General features: G+C 40.2%; 1 protein-coding gene across 3 annotated transcripts in view; it reads left to right on the top strand.

The window, feature by feature from the left end:
• The window catches only part of FOXJ3 (forkhead box J3), a 170203-nt gene that overhangs the window by 916 nt on the left and 148772 nt on the right, over positions 1 to 20515 (top strand). The window lies entirely within an intron of this gene.

Raw genomic sequence — 20515 nt, 5'->3', positions numbered from 1 at the left:
GTTTTCTTAGCTGAGGCCTACTGTTGGTTATGCTGGAAGAAGCAGGAGTTGTACTCTGAAATTGAGACCATCAGGGGACAGCAGGGCTTAGTTTCATTGACATCTTTCCTCCTCTCCCTTTGGCTCTGCTTGTTTTTTTCGCTACTGCACAATCCTAGAGAGAGAAGAGAGAATAAGCCCTAGCTGCCGATGCACGGAGGTGTAGTTTTCACTTCTACACTCTACTTTGTGTGTGTATGGTTGGTGAAGGATTTCTTTTTCTGTATTGTGCGATCTACGTCTCTGTTGATCCTAGTTGGATTCCTGAATGAGCTGAGTTGGGCTGGCCAGGGAGTTAGTGGGCATCTTTTTTGTCTTTTTCCTGACATTTACTTAACATTTATCTTCTACTTTGTTTCCCAGTGAGGCAAGCTGAAGTGTCAGCTATGGAAGTGTTATGTGCATAGCTCTTGACTTTCCAGGCAGCACTAGTTAGTTTCACTGAGTCACTTATTTCTTGGGAGCTCTTTTATTTCACTTTTCTTCTGTCTATTGAATGTCATTGCGCTCTGTTTCTGGAAACTGGTTTTGAAATGTGTTTTGAGTAGTTTCTTTCCTTAATATCTCTTCCAGGTTAAGGTTTCCATCTTCCTGTGTTTTGCTCTTTTGATTGCTCCTTTAACAGTGAACAGTCTGCAGTAGCAGTGAGAGGAGACTTTTATTCACCCAGGCGTTTGCAGATATTTATAGAAGAGTAGTAACTCCTCTCCATTTTTCTGTTTGGGTAGCATACATAAATGTGATTGCTTTTTATTTTTGTTTTGTTTTTGTTGTCTTAGGTAAACCTGAGGATTTCAGTTTTCTTTTTGTGTCTTGGAGTTGAGTGAATCTTGTTAATGCTGTTGAAGATACTGGGGACTTTGTTATGCTTTTATTAGGTATTTTTTTTTGGATGGGGTCAGGACATGTTTATTTTGGCTCTTTTTTGGTTCATTAGTTTGGATGAAATAAAAAGTCTTAATATTTTGAAGTCACATTTTAGATTCCAAAATGGCCAGCAGTCTCACTTTTTCTTGGTTTGTTTTTTGAATTGTACATTCTCTTTGAGTATATATATTTTTCTTTTATCTGGTACGATTGTTAGTACATTCTCCTATGTAAAATAAAAATAATTTAAATACAGATCCTATCTGCTTTCATAATGCTAAGCATGGGTGGGGCAGTGGAAAATAGAGAAGGTTGTGATACATTCTGAGGCATATTTTTTTTCAGTAAGTCAGCATTTGTGTACTTCTGCAAAAGACTGTGCTATGTGGGGAGCAGTCTGTATGAAGAAACACAAGCGATAAATACGTGGTCTCTTCAAATACTTCAACTTCTTTTGGAGAAACAACACATAAAGTCCAGCATTCATAATTACCAAGCAACATCAGGCTTCTGGGATAGCAGTGCAACCAAAGTCAAAGATATGAGTGACATTTGAAAAAGATCGGAATTTTCGAAGGGAAAGAGATGTATTCCATGAGAGTGTACTGGTTTTTGCAAAGAGAGAGAAATATTAATATCAAAGATATTAAGAGGTTTGGCTTGCAGAGAATGTGTACTGCATAATAATAAATGAGTTTAGGGTTGTTGAATGGATATTGGTTGAGCATGTATCAAGGATGTAGGGTTTAGTTTGATGGGATACCACAATGGGTTTTAAATAATGGGAGTAAGATGATACATATTGTTTCTGTTTGTATTAGCTGAGTGTCTTGGGGTGGAGAGAGTGACTTGAAGAATGCTCTTGGAGAATTGTAAGAATGAGATGAGAGTTTGACATACAGTAGTGCTTATGGGTATAAAATAATAGCTAACGTTTATTGAATAAAATATGCTAGGAATTGTTCTTTTTTTTACATGTTTAACTCATTAAATCTTTATAGTAAGGTCTTTTTATTTCTATGGAGAAACTGGGTTACAGAGAGGTTAATTGACTTGATCAAACTCCAACAGAGAGTAAATAGCAGAGCCAATCAGGATTTGAACCCAGGCAATCTGGCCTTTGAGCTAATGTATTTAATTATGTTATAGTGTTGATTTCAATGTATACTTATACATTTAATTGTCTACGGCCAAACCACCCTGAACATGCCTGATCTTGCCTGATCTTGGAAGCTAAGCAGGATCGGGCCTGGTTAGTACTTGGATGGGAGACTTATACATTTAATTATAAATCATACATTGTCCTAAGAAAGAATATAGAATTTATAAGAAGGTGTATATGTGAATGAAAATTAATTTGAACTCGGTGATGATTGAGTGTGGGCAAAGGGAAGAGAGCAAATAAAAGATTAAAAGATTAAAAGCATAGAATCCTGGGAAGATGGCTGATAATAGTGAGGAAATTAGGAAAGTATCACTGTGAAGGAAAACAAGCTAAGGTTGGTTTTGGGTAACATCAGGTTGTGTTCAGTCTATTTTTCAATAGCAGGCTAGTCTCTTGCCACTCCTGATAGCCTTCTCTCCTTGCTGGTTTGGCTCTGGAAAGGAAGACTTAGTTTGGTATTAATCTAAGTGAAATAATTCGAAAAACATCTATTCAGAAGAAGAAAAATGTATACCACATTTTAAAGTAACATAGAAATAGCATAGGAATTACTTATTTTGGTTGAGCCATACCACAGCTTCTCAACCTTAGTGAAGATAATCAAGAACTGACAAGAATAAAAGTACTGTAACTGTACTACATCGCTATAGGATGAATAGAGATGTAGTATAGATTACTCACTGACCAGGGCTATAGATAGTAGTAAAAACATGTGAGTTAGGTGAGTGTTGGGAGGTCAATGGTATGATGGTGAAAGAGCTTTGAGATTTGGAAGTTTGGGCAACATTATAGGCTAATAGTTAAGGCATTCTGAGAAAAGCCAGGAGGTATACATCAGAGCTATAGAAGCCAAGGGTAGGAAGAGTAATGTGGCTGACACTAGCGAATGTAGTCCTGAAGTTTAGAAACTATGATGATGATGAAAAGACTATTGAACTAGGACTAGGTAATTTGTAACCTTAGAGTTTTGAAAGGAAGGATAAAAATACTTTTTTTTTTCTTCAGATAGTGAAAGGGAAGAGAAGAATAGATGCCAGATTTCTTTTCTATAGAAGGATTTGTTGAAATATGGTCTGGTGTGGTAATTTGTAGAATTTTCTTCTACTGCTTTCTCTGGTTTCATTCTTGTCATCATGTCAGAGCTAATCAAATACCAGGAAACTCAACCATATTTTTCTTTACAAAGGAAAACGTATTCTAAAGCCAGTTATTTTTTTACTTTAACAGTTTTCTCAAACATTTATTTTTATTATGACATTAATTCACATACTATACAGTTTACCCATTTAAAGTATACTTAATGTTTTTAGTATATTTACCAAGTTGTGCAGCCAACACCACAATTATCTTTAGATACCCAAAAAAGAATGTACCCATTAGCAGTTACTCCTCATTTCTTCCTACTGAATCCTAGGCAACCACTAATGTACTTACTATCTCTATAGTTTTGCCTGTTCTGGACATTTCATATAAATGTATCATACAGTATATGGTTTTTTCCACATACTTTCAAGGGTTATCCATCTTGTAGTATATATCAGTTTCTCATTTTTGTTGATAAGTAATATTCTAGTGTATATTTATTCACTTTTATTTATTCATTCTTTGAAGGACATTTGGACTTTTTACTCTTTTTTAAAAACGCTTCCCCATCTTTATTTTAATTTTCATCCTGCCAATTCTACCCCTTCCATGGCTTTTCTTTTATTTATTTATTTATTTATTTATTTATTTATATTTTTGTATTTTTCTGAAGTTGGAAACGGGGAGGCAGTCAGACTCCTGCATGCACCTGACCAGGATCCACCCGGCATGCCCACCAGGAGGCGATGCTCTGCCCATCTGGGGCATTGCTCTGCTGTGACTAGAGCCACTCTAGTGCCTGAGGCAGAGGCCATGGAGCCATCCTCAGCGCCCGGGCCAACTTTGCTCCAATGGAGCCTTGGCTGTGGAAGGGGAAGAGAGAGACAGAGAGGAAGGAGAGGGGGAGGGGTGCAGAAGCAGATGGGCGCTTCTCCTGTGTGCCCTGGCCGGGAATCGAACCCAGGACTCCTGCACGCCAGGCCGACGCTCTACCACTGAGCCAACCGGCCAGGGCAGCTTTTCTTTTAGATCATAATCTCTGCTATGTGTTCTGCTAGGTATTGGGGATATAAAGGCGTGAGACATAGCCCTTGAACATTTATGTAGTTTGTTTATGGTTTACATATTTTGTTTTCATCAATTTTCTCATTTGAGCCCACAACAGCCTTGATGGTGGCATGCATTTTATAAGATGAACAGTTTGAAATTTAGATTAGGTGACTTGCCCAAGATTGCACACTTAAGTCAGTGATGGACTAGTTAGGTCAGGCGTGGCCAGCAGTTTTTGCCCCCGGGCCAGATTAGAAAGAAAACTTTTTTCACGGGCTGGACAAAATATTAAAATTAAAAAATGTTAAATACAAAAACGATTCGTTTAAGTAATCAAAATTTTATTATGTAATTTGTTTATGAATAAATGAGTGAAAAATTTTAATATACAATATTATTTTAATAAAAATATAATTACATACTGTATAAATATCCAAACTGTATCGCAGTCAATTGAAACAATATTTAATTAATAGAATGAGCTTGAAGGGGTTATATCGCAAATAAAACAATTATTTCGTTTTACAAACAGCCTGGACACGTTTTCAGTTATCAACTGCAGCTATTGTCTGCTACAGTGCCACTTGATTCAGGACACTTGACCACAAAAATAATGAATTGTTTGACCTTGGGTGTGCACTGGCAAACTCCACCCCAAAAAATGTGGGTTTCACATTGCCGCTAAATGTCAAACAGTTCCTATCGAGTACAGATGAGTTTAAAAGTTGTAAATCTTTATAATGGAATTTAAAAAAAAAATAAAGTATCGTGAATCCATTCAACCAATTATTGGAAGTTAACCGTAGATTAGGTTACACGCGGAATTCTTTTCCACGTATTGCTATCTTCTTAAATATCTTGATTTCTAATAAAGACACTTCCGCTTCTGAGTAGCTGAGATTTTAAAGTAGCGGAGAATATTAAAAATTTAATTGCGGGCCACGTAAACTCATTACGTGGGCCGGATTCAGCCTGCGGGCCATATGTTCGTCATGCCTGAATTAGGTCATCCTCTTAGTCCATGTCCGTTGCTATTTCCACTACTGCACTGCTATTAAAGGATACCATGTGAATTCTGGAAAATTAAAGGGGCTGGGAAATCCCCTTATTTAAGGAATCAGTAATTTTTAATATTCTTCAGAACTTAAAATTAGTTAAAAAAAAATCCAGATTTTTTTATTTGTTTGCTCTGTGATTTAGATAAATCATTTAATATTTCTGCGTCCCCCCCCCCCCCCCTGGAAATTTAGTGGGAATTAATGTGACGATGCTAGTGGTAGTGATAATAATAATAGCTAATATTTTCTGAGGCTTTACTATGGCCCAAAAATGTTCTAAGTACCTTACATTTATTATTATAATCCTCATAACAACTCTAAAAGGTAGATTTTATTATCAAAATTTTACAGAAGAGGAAAAGGGCACAGAGTGGTTAAGTAGCTTGCTTAAAGGGTGTATAGCTAGGAATGGAAAGAGTCAGAATTTGAACTCCTACAGTCTGTTTCAGAACTCAGTGGCTGTTAATCAATACACAGTATAGTTTACTGTGTTATGAATTTAATAGAGGGTAATATTTCAAGCAAAGGCATGACCAGAATATGAAGATTGGATCTTGAATATTGCAAAATTAAGTTGACATCGCATCCACATTTCTTTAAAATAGGAACCAAACACTACAATGTGCATGTTGTTTAGGCATTTACGTACATTTTTTTGTTTGTCCTTGCTAATAGCCTCCCACCTCAGAAACTGCATTATTTTCAGTGCTCTTCACTGTCAGCTTTGTTAGTTACTTAGCTTTCCACATTGTTACTATTCAGAAACCTTGGCTTGAGATAGCTAAAACTCACATTACCTTCCTTTAACTGTGAATTTTTGTCTTCTATTTTGAACAGTTAGCCTTTCAGTTCTAGATGAAGGTACTCTACCTCCTCCACCCCAAAACTCGGAAAACACCACAGTGACATTTTAAAAATTTTACTGTCTTAATTGGCATAAGTGGATTTTAGTGCACAAATAACAAGAACCAAAGCACCGTGTTTTGGTTAAAGAGATTGACTTATACTGAAATTGGAAAAGGCATCTGCTAAACAGGATTTTGGATTTAATAGAATTTGTTATAACCAGATCAGCAAAACATTACTTTGGGCCATCTGTTGGAATATGGAAATAGCTTTGTTACATGAAACCAGATGTTGTATTTATATTTATAACAGTGGCATTCTACTTATTTTAAGTAACCTTTTGTAATTAGGTTCCTTTGGCTGCTGTTCTATTTGACATGTCAATTGATAACCTGAGAGTGCAGTGTCTTTCAAAGTGGTTATTACTTTTCTATAGAATTGAGACAAAACAACTGAAGCAAAGCACAAGACTCATAAGTGTCAGACTTTAGTATTGTAACAAAATAAAATATAGAATAATTATGAACATAAGATAATTAGGATTATATTCAATAAGAGTGCTTCCTTTGACACTATTAATAAGCCTAATTTCTAATAATTACTAAAGCACTCTGGTTGACCAAAGATTTTTATCAGAATTCTAGAGCGATTTCATTTGGTATAATCAGAACTATAAATAAATTAATTACACTGAAGTATTTGACTTGTGGTGTTTCCCATCATCAGCGGGTGAGGTAGTCTGTAATGGACTCAAACTTAATGGAATGCAACAAGTGGAACTGATAGAACAGTCTTAGAGAATCTCTCCTGAGTTGAATGCTAACAATTTTGGGGGTGGGAAAGTTCTTGGATGGGAGTTTTTAGAGAGTCTATAGAAACTCAGCATGTTATCTGTCCTGTTCCCTTTGGGATGCTATAATAAAATACTGTACCACATACTGGGCAGCTTATAAACAACAAATTTATTGCTCCCATTTCTGGAGGCTGGAAAGTCAGCTCAAGATGCCAGCATGATTTTTTGGGTCAGGTTCCCTTCCTGGTTCATAGCTGGCACTTTCTTGCTGTGTCCTCACATGGTGGAAGGAACAAAAGATCCCTCTGGAGCCTCTTTTTTTAAAAATTATTTTATTTTATTCATTTTTAGAAAGGAGAGAGAGAGACAGAGAGAGAGAAAGAGAGAGAGGAGAGAGAGAGACAGAGAGAAGGGGGGAGGAGCTGGAAGCATCAACTCCCATATGTGCCTTGACCAGGCAAGCCCAGGGTTTTGAACCGGTGACCTCAGCATTTCCAGGTCGACGCTTTATCCACTGCGCCATCACAGGTCAGGCCTGGAGCCTCTTTTTATAAGATACTATTTCCACTCACGAGATCTCTGCCCTGATGACCTAAGCCCCTCCCAAAGACCTCACCTTCTAATAACATCATCTTTGGGGGGTAGGATTTCAACACATGGAATTTGGGGGGAGAAAAATATTGATGTGATATATTGGCTAGTTTTTCATTGTCTTCAAATCATATGGAGGGTAATGGATTCCTTTGAGAGGTTGACTGATTATTTCAAGATGACCCTTTAGCTAAAGGATAGTTGACCTAGTAAACTGACTTTTTAAAAAAAAAATTATTTATTTATTGATTTTAGAGAGAGGAGAGAGAGAGAGAGAGAGAGCAGTGGGAAGGAGAGAGAAGCGTCAACTTGTAGTAGTTGCTTCTCATATGTGCCTTGACCGAGCAAGCTCTGGGCCTCTAACTGGCAACCTCAGCATTCCAGGTCAACGCTTTTATCCACTGCGCCACCACAGGTCAGGCTAAACTGACTTTTAATTAAGATTTTTCCCTGGAGTACAAAACTGAAAACTTGACTGAATTCTGCCTAGACTGAGTCCCGTCCACTGTATAGTGGTATCAAGGAAATGAGATTGATCTTTTGCTTGATTGCTAGGGTATGGTGCTGATTTGACCTTATTCAAGATCTTGGAAATTAGAATCAGCTTTTTTCCCCTAAGGGTAAGATCTGGCCTTACTCTGTGTTGAAACATAGATTTGTGAGAGGAATGAATGACGAGAGGACTGCTAGAATTTAATAATTTCAAATTCTGTTTGCTCACAGAAAGATGGGATTGGGAAGTGAGCCCACTATAGTAGAAATATGTGATTGTTAAGATCTCAGATTTTGGCTGGTGGTTACATGGGTGCTTATTAAATTATTAAACATAACTAAAAAGTTTCTGTGGCTTGGCTGTAGAACTTTGGAAACTTATTACAGATATAACAGCCAAAGATGCTGTAGTCAGGAACAGATTTACTCTTCTGAATAAAGATGGAGCGGACTCGCATGGCAGGAGATAAACAATATATGGCATCAGTTTTTGCTACTGTGGTTGGGTCTGCTTCTGTCACATGCTTTGCCTGTCTACTCTGTGTTAGGAGGTATTAATGGTATTGTTCTACCATATATATACAAAGTAATCACCATCAGAAATGGCATCTTTGCCTATCAGGGGGAGTCATGTTTTATTTTATTTTTTTTAATTTTGTTTTTTGTATTTTTCTGAAGTTGGAAATGGGGAGGCAGGCAGACAGACTCCCGCATGCGCCCGACCAGGATCCACCCGGCATGCCCACCAGGGGGCTACGCTCTGCCCATCTGGGGCGTTGCTCTGTTGCAACCAGGGCCACTTGAGCACCTGAGGCAGAGGCCATGGAGCCATTCTCAGCGCCAGGGCCAACTTTGCTCCAGTGGAGCCTTGGCTGTGGGAGGGGAAGAGAGAGACAGAGAGGAAGGAGAGGGGGAGGGTTGGAGAAGCAGATGGGCGCTTCTCCTGTGTGCCCTGGCTGGGAATCAAACCCGGGACTCCTGCACACCAGGCCGACGCTCTACCACTGAGCCAACCGGCCAGGCCTGGAGAATCATGTTTTATATTGTTGATTATAGGTCATGTGTGTTTATTATAGTTCATGTTTGGAAAGATTTCCATCTAACATTTGAATAATACTTTTTGAAAAGCATTTTTTCTGATCTGTTGTATTTTGGAGCCTCACAAAAACCTTGTAATATAGGTAGAGCTAGTAATATTCTTATTGACAAATGGAGAAAATAATATACAAGCTAAGATTAATGGCACACAATCATTTAGTAGAACGGAGTCAGGAACCCAGATCCTGCATTCTATTTCTAGTCTTGTACCCTTTAGTAGAAAACTGGCAATATTTTTATGAAGAACATACTTTGAATTTTTGAGATAGAAATGAAAGATTATGGACCCCAAAGGACCTGAGCACCTTGGAACAGCCCTTGTCTTGTGATAATGTAAGACTTGGGGACATAAAACTTTTGGGAGCAACTTTTTCCCTTGTTAAGTTTGGGTCCATTTCCAGTCTTTGGATGTATTTTTGGCTTAAGCCTGCATCCTTTGTAGAATTCTAGAGTTAAGGAGGAGATGCAATCAGAAGGCAAACTTTTAAGGATTACTAAATAGCAGATTTGGTGTTATTTTATGGAAGTATACACCTATAAAATTTAGACATTGAGATGTTGTACCTGGAACATGATTCTACTGAGAGTGCTTGGATTACTGCCATAGAGTATATTGACTCTTGCTTAGCAGGTAGGAAGAATTACAGTGTACAAAGAAATTAAAACTCTGAAGATTGGGAAAGAAAACATTACAGTGGATAATCTTTATTATCTCCCTTGAACCTGTTTATGTTTTCTAAGTTCTCTACAATGAACACGTAAAAGTAGAGTCAGCAAAAATAAACATGTATGATTTTTACGGTTCAAATGAGAATTTAGGAAAGTAAAAATGATAGCACTTTTGAAGGGCACTCTAACACTTGGTGCTGTCAAAGTATTTTGCTTTGTAGGCAGTTACAGTTACGTTAATAAATTTGATACATAATTTGATTATAATCTTACTGGTTGAGTGTGGCTATATTAAGTGCTTTGGGTTTTTCTTTGCATTATAATTTAGTCATTTAGCTCTACTGATTCAAGAAATTAATTTTAGTCCACCAGAAGCAACAAAGATCTTAGGTTTACATACAGTAATTACTTATTAATAAATAACCTAAAACTAGAATACTGCTTTATAATGAAAACTAGGCTTAGGATCTACTCATGTCTCCATTTTCTTCGCAGGTTTCTTTTTTTAAAAATTAATTATTTTTTTTACAGGGACAGAGAAAGAGTCAGAGAGAGGGATAGATAGGGACAGACAGACAGAACAGAGGGAGATGAGAAGAAGCATCAATTCATCAGTTTTTTGTTGCAACACCTTAGTTGTTCATTGATTGCTTTCTCATATGTGCCATGACCACGGGCCTTCAGCAGACCGAGTAACCCCTTGCTGGAGCCAGCGACCTTGGGTCCAAGCTGGTGAGCTTTACTCAAACCAGATGAGCCTGCGCTCAAGCTGGCGACCTCAGGGTCTTGAACCTGGGTCCCCCGCATCCTAGTCCGACGCTCTATCCACTGCACCACTGCCTGGTCAAGCCGCAGGTTTCTAATAAGTAAAACCAAATTATTAGTGCTTCTTTAAGGTACTGTTTTCATCCAGTGACATAGGACTCATTAATTTCCTCACTCATTTATTCATTTGCTCACCATCTGCTATGTCTTGAACACTGTACTAAATGCTAGGGACACAAGTATAAAAGATAGGGGCTCTACTAGCAAACACACTATCTTTTAGTTTGGGAGAGACATCACAGAAATATTCTTGGCATATGGAGGTATTCTGAGATATCTTCTCTAGTTTTTTTTTTTCTTTCTTTTTTTTTTATTTACAGAGAGAGAGCGAGCCAGAGAGAGGGATAGACAGACAGGAATGGAGAGAGATGAGAAGCATCAATCATCAGTTTTTTGTTGCGACACCTTAGTTGTTCATTGTCTGCTTTCTCATATGTGCCTTGACTGCGGGCCTTCAGCAGACCGAGTAACCCCTTGCTCGAGCCAGCGACCTTGGGCCAAGCTGGTGAGCTTTGCTCAAACCAGATGAGCCTGCGCTGAAGCTGGCAACCTCGAGGTCTTGAACCTGGGTCCCCTGCATCCCAGTCCGACGCTTTATCTACTGCCCCACCGCCCAATCAAGCTCTTTTCTAGTTTTAACTAGAAAAGCAAAATGACTAGATTGCTTCTTTGAAGAACTTAATGCACTTAGTGTTGTGGATAGGTGGCTTTAAGAGGAGCTGATGGCTTCATAGTTATTTCTCTGATTACGAAATATTGAATATTACTGATCTAAAGAATTTACTTATCTAAGGAGCATTTCTTATTGAGGTAGTTAAGCTATGCACTCAGATTTATATCAGATTTGCTTTGGGAGCATTATTAAGAAACCTTGTATTGACTCTTCCAGGATGGATACAGTGTCTTTATTCTCTATATTTAGCACACTACATGACACATAACAGGTATCCTTGTACTAGTAAGTGAAAGAATGTTTTATGTAAAAACTTAATTTTAAGAATTTTAATTTTTATTTATTTTACAGAGACAGAGAGAGAGAGTCAGAGAGAGGGATAGACAGGGACAGACAGACAGGAACGGAGAGAGATGAGAAGCATCAATCATCAGTTTTTCGTTGCGCTTTGCGACATCTTAGTTGTTCATTGATTGCTTTCTATATGTGCCTTGACCATGGGCCTTCAGCAGACCAAGTAACCCCTTGCTGGAGCCAGCGACCTTGGGTCCAAGCTGGTGAGCTTTTGCTCAAACCAGATGATCCCACGCTCAAGCTGGTGACCTCAGGGTCTCGAACCTGGGTCCTTCCGCATCCCAGTCCAGCGCTCTATCCACTGCGCCACTGCCTGTTCAGGCAATTTTAAGAATTTTAATACTGATATAAGTATATTGTACCAAAAGTTACCTTATACCTAATATAATGAGATACACAGTAGTTTCTAGAATCTTAAGAGGTAATCCTTTACTCAGGCCAGTGAAGTATCCCATTAAACCATTTGATACATAGTTATTTAGCTACTCTTTTTTTTTGTTTGTTTTTTTTTTTTTCTGAAGCTGGAAACGGGGAGAGACAGTCAGACAGACTCCCGCATGCGCCCGACCGGGATCCACCCGGCACGCCCACCAGGGGCAACGCTCTGCCCACCAGGGGGTGATGCTCTGCCCCTCCGGGGCGTCGCTCTGCCGCGACCAGAGCCACTCTAGCACCTGGGGCAGAGGCCAAGGAGCCATCCCCAGCGCCCGGGCCATCTTTACTCCAGTGGAGCCTTGCTTGCGGGAAGGGAAGAGAGAGACAGAGAGGAAGGAAGGGGTGGGGGTGGAGAAGCAAATGGGCCCTTCTCCTATGTGCCCTGGCTGGGAATTGAACCCGGGTCCCCGCACGCCAGGCCGACGCTCTACCGCTGAGCCAACCGGCCAGGGCCTATTTAGCTACTCTTAGAACAACTGTAGTCATTGATGGCTATAAGTCAGGGGTCCCCAAACTACGGCCCGCAGGCCGCATGCGGCCCCCTGAGGCCATTTATCCGGCCCCTGCCGCACTTCCGGAAGGGGCACCTCTTTCATTGGTGGTCAGTGAGAGGTCAAAGTGCAGCGTCGCTCACATACAGTAGTACTACTTCCTGTGACATGGGACGCACGCATCATGGCTCCGGAAGAGCGTCATATCACTTGTTACGGCTAGCAGTGACAAATATGGAACCTGACATTGACCATCTCATTAGCCAAAAGTAGGCCCATAGTTCCCATTGAAATACTGGTCAGTTTGTTGATTTAAATTTACTTGTTCTTTATTTTAAATATTGTATTTGTTCCTGTTTTGTTTTTTTACTTAAAAATAAGATATGTGCAGTGTGTGTAGGGATTTGTTCATAGTTTTTTTTATAGTCTGGCCCTCCAACGGTCTGAGGGACAGTGAACTGGCCCCCTGTGTAAAAAATTTGGGGACCCCTGCTATAAGTCAGCACTTCATTTCTTTTGCCTAATCCTTCTCTATAGAACAGTAGATACCTAGTTTGCCTTCTTTAACAAGATAACCCTTCAAATATTTGAGTGTGATTACTCATTCAGCAAATATTTCTTGTACCTACACATGCAAGACACCGTCCTGGCATTGTGAAAGATCCAAAGGTAATTAAGCTGTATAGGCTGTTCTCAAAGAACTGATACAGAGAAAGAGCCAGTTTGTTGAAAAGAGAGTGCATTTGCTTATGATAATCAGGAACACTTCATGGAGGAGTAGTATTTGAATTAAGATTAGAGATGGAGTGGTAGGCAGAGAGCATAATCAAAAAGCTAAGAGATGAGGAAGCCCAATGTAAGTTAGAGGAGTAGCAAGAGGCTCAGGTTGGCTGTTTCACAAACTATCCTCTAGGACAGGGGTCTCAAACTCACGGCCCGCCGAACAATTTTGTGCGGCTCGCAGACTAATCCACGAAGTTCAAAATATTTTGGATAAAATTAAGTAAGCCTAGGGGCCTACTTGTATTTTTCATTTCTCTAGCATCCTAGCTAGATATTAGCTTAGTTAACAGCAGTTGTGATGCGAACTACAGTTTCTGGTCGTTTTGTGACACTGAAAAGTGTTGCGTAACAGTTGCCTTTTGTAGACCTAGTGCGGCCCGCCGAATGGCTGTGATCTTGCTCTGCGGCCCACATGCTGAGTTGAGTTTGAGACCCCTGCTCTAGGATATTAAACGTGTTCATTGTTGTATCCTCAACACCTGGAGGAGTGTTTGGGAAATAACTGGGGCTCAGTAAATATTTGTTGAATAAATGAATAAATGGTCACATTTGGAAAATATTGAACAGCCTCTTGAAGAATTACAAAACACTAGAATATTGAACACTTTGGTAAGTCCTTTTGAGAAAAAAAAACAACTGGTTTATCTCAAGTTTATTTGACTGTGGAGTGCCTATTCTTGACATCCTCTGAAAAATATGTATAATAAATACCCTGAGGTCTGTCTGTATGGTAGAGGTGACATGAAGACTGGGAAGTATTTTCTTCTCCAGGCTAAACACAGAGTTTCTTCAGCCATTCTGTACTTGACAGTTTGGCTTCTAAACTCCTCACTAGTCTGATATCCATCCCTCTCTGCAAGCATTCTAGCTTGTGAGTAAGTGTTCTTAAAATGGGCGCTCCAAACAGAACACAATACTCCAGTGTGAACTAAGCAGTGAGGAGTGCATGGTACTGTTACCTTCCTTGGATCTGGATTCTATTCTAATGAAGCGTAAGATTGTATTTTCTTTTTAGCAGCTGAGTCACTTTCTTGGCTCATATTCAGTTCTCATATTAATTTACAAGAAGTTCTTTGAGTTGATTCAGAGAGATTTCGTATTAGTAGAGCTAATAAATGAATGCCCGTTTTCTTCTGATTGAGTCTAGGCTGTTTTCTCAGAAGTACTAGTCATTTGTAAGCTTCCTGAAATCTGAGAAAGAAAAAAAGAGTTAATTGTACAAGGCTGGATTTGCCCAAATAACATGACAGTCCAACTGCATTGCTGAGGATACTCAAAAATAGATAAAATATAGTGAAGCACCATATACCTACCATAGATTCAACCATTATTAAGCCGTTTGCCACGTCTCAACTGTCTTTTGCATATTTTTAAAAAAGTCATAGACATTACTTTTGCACCCTTACAAATGTCAGTATGCCGCTCCAAAAATTATAGACATATCCATACATAACCACATACCATCATTGTATCTAACAAAATTGACAATATTTTCTAGGTGACATCTAATACCCATTTTATAATAAAATGTCCTCCATTGTTTAAACATGCCTTTTTACAGCTGGTTTTTGACTTAATCAACAACATCCAGCCAAGTTCTACACATTATATTTGGTTTTGTTTCTTGTCTCTTTTAACTTAACATGGTCTGCCCTTTATATTTTTTTGTGTTTTTCCGAAGTTAGAAGCAGGGAGGCAGTCAGACAGACTCCCGCATGCGTAGGACTGGTATCCACCCAGCATGCCCACCAGGGGGCGATGCTCTGCCCATCTGGGGCGTCGCTCTGTTGCTGCTGGAGTCATTCTAGCACCTGAGGCAGAGGCCATGGAGTCATCCTCAGTGTCCTGGCCAACTTTGCTCCAATGGAGCCTTGGCTGTGGGAGGGGAAGAGAGAGACAGAGAGGAAGGAGGGGGGGGGAGTGGAGAAGCAGATGAGCGCTTCTCCTGTGTGCCCTGGCCGTGAATCGAACCCAGGACTTCCACACCCCAGGCCAACGCTCTACTGCTGAGCCAACCAGCCAGGGCTGGTCTGCCCTTTTTAGACATAATTTTACTCCATCCACTCCTTTGACCCTTCATGTCTCTACCAAGTGCTTTAACTGTTCTTTTGATAGAGTTATAAGAGTTTTCCTTCTTTACAGTAATTCAGCAAACCTTTTGTAATATTATGTACAAAATATGCTAGGCATTGTGGGAGCTAGAAAGGTGGATGTGCTTGGCCCACTAAGAGCCAGCAGTCCAATGGTAGAGAGAGATGCATATAGAAACAATATGAAGCAGATTATTTATCTTCCCATGGGTCAGGCTTTGTTATATAGCCTCCCATTCCTCCCACCACCCACCTCTTACCCTCTGGGAAAATGCTGCCAGTGGAATCTTCTTAATATATTACTTTAATCAAGTCCTGATGAGGAACTCTCTTGAATTAATCCAAACACTATTCTTTTTGGCCTGTTATTCAATGCTCCCACCCTTAATTAAAGTGTAACTGTTGTGAAGGCACAAATAATCCTTTTTTTTTTTTTTTTTTTTTTTTTCATTTTTCTGAAGCTGGAAACGGGGAAAGACAGTCAGACAGACTCCCGCATGCGCCCGACCGGGATCCACCCGGCACGCCCACCATGGGGCAACGCTCTGCCCACCAGGGGGCGATGCTCTGCCCATCCTGGGCGTCGCCATATTGCGACCAGAGCCACTCTAGCGCCTGGGGCAGAGGCCACAGAGCCATCCCCAGCGCCCGGGCCATCTTTGCTCCAATGGAGCCTTGGCTGCGGGAGGGGAAGAGAGAGACAGAGAGGAAAGTGCGGCGGAGGGGTGGAGAAGCAAATGGGCGCTTCTCCTGTGTGCCCTGGCCGGGAATCGAACCCGGGTCCTCCGCACGCTAGGCCGACGCTCTACCGCTGAGCCAACCGGCCAGGGCAATAATCCTTTTTTTTTTTAAATCAAGTTTTTGTTGTTATTTAGAATTTTCATTTCTCAGGACTATGGACATTTTGGGAGCAGAAATCTTGTCTTATTTTTCTGCATAATATTGGGAAGCTTAATAAGTACTTTTGGAGAGTCCTGGTACCTATGCTAGTGGGCTATTCTTGCTCTCTGCTACCCTCCCCAGTGTCAGCCAGAGCTTTTGCCAGTTAAAAGTGAATAAATAATCCAGGCCTGGGTCTCTTCTCTTACCTAAAAGCCTTTAAAAAAGCTTGTTCAGTAGTCTAAAATAGTGGTCCCCAACCTTTTTTTTGGGCTACGGACTGGTTTAATGTCAAAAAATATTTTCACGAACCAGCCTTTAGGGTGGGACGGATAAATGTATCATGTGACCGAGACAAGCGTCAAGAGTGAGTCTTAGACGGATGTAACAGAGGGAATCTGGTCATTTTTAAAAAATAAAACATTGTTCAGACTTAAATATAAATAAAACGGAAATAATGTAAGTTATTTATTCTTTCTTTGCGGACTGGTACCAGTCCGCAGCCTGGGGGTTGGGGACCACTGGTCTAAAACACAGATGACAGGTACATGGTTCATATGTTTCCACTTCTGCATCACTGTGTGCAAACTACTATTGCTGGTTTAGACATGACCTTGGTGTAGCACTTTAGGCATCCACTACCTACCAAGCAAATTGTACCTGTTGGCAACATGATACAAAAAAATTTTTTTTTTCTTGTATTTTTCCAAAGATGGAAACAGGGAGGCAGTCAGACAGACTCCCGCATGCGCCCAACTGGGATCCACCTGGCATGCCCACCAGGGGGCGATGCTCTGCCCATCTGGGGCATTGCTCTGTTGCATCCAGAGCCATTCTAGCGCCTGAGGCAGAGGCCATAGAGCCATCCTCAGCGCCCGGGCCAACTTGGCTCCAGTGGAACCTTGGCTGCAGGAGGGGAAGAGGGAGAGAGAGGAAGGAGAGGGGGAGGGGTGGAGAAGCAGATGGGCGCTTCTCCTGTGTGCCCTGGCCGGGAATCGAACCCGGGACTCCTGCACGCCAGGCTGACGCTCTACCACTGAGCCAACCGGCCAGAGCCTGATACAAAATTTTTTTGCTATCCTTGTAAACCAATAGTTTCCAAATAAATTGTACATAAGAATCACCTGAGCTAACTTTTTTTTTTGTATTTCTCTGAAGCTGGAAACGGGGAGAGACAGTCAGACTCCTGCATGCGCCCGACTGGGATCCACCCGGCACGCCCACCAGGGGGCGACGCTCTGCCTCTCCGGGCGTTGGCTCTGTCAGGACCAGAGCCACTCTAGCGCCTGGGGCAGAGGCCAAGGAGCTATCCCCAGCGCCTGGGCCATCTTTGCTCCAATGGAGCCTCGGCTGCTGCTGGAGGGGAAGAGAGAGACAGAGAGGAAGGAGAGGGGGAGAGGTGGAGAAGCAGATGGGCGCTTCTCCTGTGTGCCCTGGCCGGGAATCGAACGCGGGACCTCTGCACGCCAGGCCGATGCTCTACCACTGAGCAAACCGGCCAGGGCCCTGAGCTAACGTTTAATTAGTAGATTACCTAGGTTTCACCTTAGAATCTTGAATCAGAATTTTTAGGAACAGGATAGAAATGATTCTTATAAAGTTGACTGTGGTTTTTAGACTGGCTTTGGGGACCAGACATGTAATTTTATTCTGTTAAATAGCGCTAGTGTGGAGACTACAGCTTCCCTTCTTTTCAGTTTCGGTACAGCATGGCATCACTCTGACAATCAGTATATTCTGATAGTTCAATTTACTTTTCAGGGATGTGGTAGGATCTCTTGCTTTGAACACTGGGCAAAGCACATGGATTGAATGCCCAAGATGAAGATACAGGATACAGAAAGGTGGTTTTCTAAATATAACTGAGCTTATATTTAAAGCCTCAAAATCCTTCAGCCCTCTGAAAGATCATTCTCCCTGTTGTGTATTATTTTGTGACAGAGACAGAGAGATTAAATACATTTAAAAGTTTAAAATGGAGGAATTCAACGGTTTTGTACTGAATAATCTTAAAATTTTTTATGTATATTTAATATGTGATTTAAACATAATGTGACTTAATTTCATACACATTTGTCAGATTTTCCATAAAAATTACAAATTGGGAAACATTCTTTATTAGTCCACATGATTTGATTTTGGGTCTGGAAATTGTGATTATGTTATTGAGCAAGTAGAGAGACTAAAGAAAGCTTCAGGATTATCCAGTGAGTTAATGACAGACCCAGAAATAGAATATAGTGCTATTTGCTTGGGTTATGATTTGGTTTGAAGAAGATGGCCTGTGTATGATCTGTTTACATAAATTGCAGGAAGTAAGGTTTGGAAGAAGTTATAGCTCTGTGATATTTGGCCAAGAATCTCCCCTCTCCCCCACCTGTTTTATTGATACTAGTACTAAACTGGCGGGTAAAGAGGCAGTTAGTTCAGACTTACATTTCTGGCTCTTAAAACATTTTTAAAAAGCTAAACTTGATTGTTGGTTGGCATGCTTTTTTAAAAATTTTCTGTTATTAGAATAAAAAGTCCTGGCCCTGGTCTTATTTTAGGAGAAGGGTATAGCCTAAGCTGTTGATTTGTAGGCAATAGTAGAGTGGTTTCCTATAGAATTTTTTCAGGATGTATATAGGTGTATAAAACTTCTTTTATGAACTACAAGTGTATCTTCATTAAATATGTTTAATTAATAAATGGTGTGGTTTGGAAATAGTGGAGCCCATGAGAAAATAACTTTCCCGAACCACAAATTGTTTAAGGGGGTATAGATTTGAGAACAGTTGCAATAGTAGAGTTGCTTACTTGTGAAGTCATTTCTTTTACTGTCCCCTTCCTGTTCCAGTTTGGAAGATGGAGGTGGCTCCTCTGACATTAGAGAGGGAAGCAGGAACTTAACAGAGTGAGAACATTTATGTGTGATGGCTCTAAACTTGCTCATAAAAAAAACAGCTTTATTGACATACATACCATGCAAGTCACCTATTTAAAGTATACAATTCAATGCTTTTTAATATATTCATAGGGTTGTGTAACCATCACTGTACTTTAATTTTAGAACATTTTCTCTTCTTTAAAAAAAAGCCCTATGCCTGACCGGGCGGTGGCGCAGTGGATAGAGCGTCAGACTGGGATGTGGAGGACCCAGGTTCAAGATCCCGAGGTCACCAGCTTGAGTGCAGGATCATCTGGTTGCTCACCAGCTTGAGCCCAAGGTCGCTGGCTCACTCAGTCTGCTGTAGCCTCCCAGTCAAGGCACATATGAGAAAGCAATCAATGAACAACTAAGGTGCCGCAATGAAGAATTGATGCTTCTCATCTCTCTCCCTTCGTGTCTCTCCTTCTCTCTGGCTCTCTCTGTCTCTGTCACAAAATAAATAAAAAAAATAAAATTAAAATGCTTTAAGAAAATAAATAAAAAAACTCTTAAAAAAAAGGTCGTACACCCATTAGCAGTCATTTCTTTGCCTCTCTCCCCTTCCCAAGCCCTAAGAAACTTAATCTAAACCTAACTACTAATTGCAATTTAAGTGCTTATTTAGATTTGCCTATTTTGGACAATTAATAGAAATGGAATCACATATTCTTGTGACTGGCATCTTTCCCTTAGCATATTTTCAGGGGACATACATGTAGCATATTATCATTCTTTTTTATTGCCAAATATTTCATTTATCCATTCATCAGTTAATGAGCACTTGGACTGTTTCCAGTTTTTTGCTTTTATGCCTTAATGCTGTGAACATTTTGTACAGATTTTTCTATGGATATATGCTTTCATTTTTGGGGTATATATCCTAGGAGTAGAAAGGCTGTATCATATGGTAACTATTTAACTTTCTGATGAATGGCCGTACTGTTTTCCCAAGTAGCAGCAGCCCCATTTTACATTTTCACTAGCAATGTATAAGAATTTCAACTTCTCCACATCTTCACAGCACTTGTTATTGTCTGTCCTTTGGCTTGTGAAATGGTATCTCGTCTTGATTTGCATTTGCCTTATGATGAATGAGGTTGAACATCTTTTTTGCATATCTTCTTTGGAGAAATGTCTATGTTCATATCTTTGCCCATTTTTTTTTTCAGTCAAATGCTCTCTCCTTGAGCTATATCTCCAAATCTTGGCCTCCCCCCTTTTAAAATGGTTTTTTTTTTTAATATTACTGAATATTATATATTCTGGATACCTAACTTGCCGTTTTTAACTGTAGATTGGTCCTTAATTACTTGCTTTGAGGCA

This window comes from Saccopteryx leptura, chromosome 3 (genome assembly GCF_036850995.1).
Source record: "Saccopteryx leptura isolate mSacLep1 chromosome 3, mSacLep1_pri_phased_curated, whole genome shotgun sequence".
NCBI lineage: Eukaryota > Metazoa > Chordata > Mammalia > Chiroptera > Emballonuridae > Saccopteryx > Saccopteryx leptura.
Note: the sequence above shows the minus strand (reverse complement) of the source record. Positions and strands in the feature narration are given on the sequence as shown.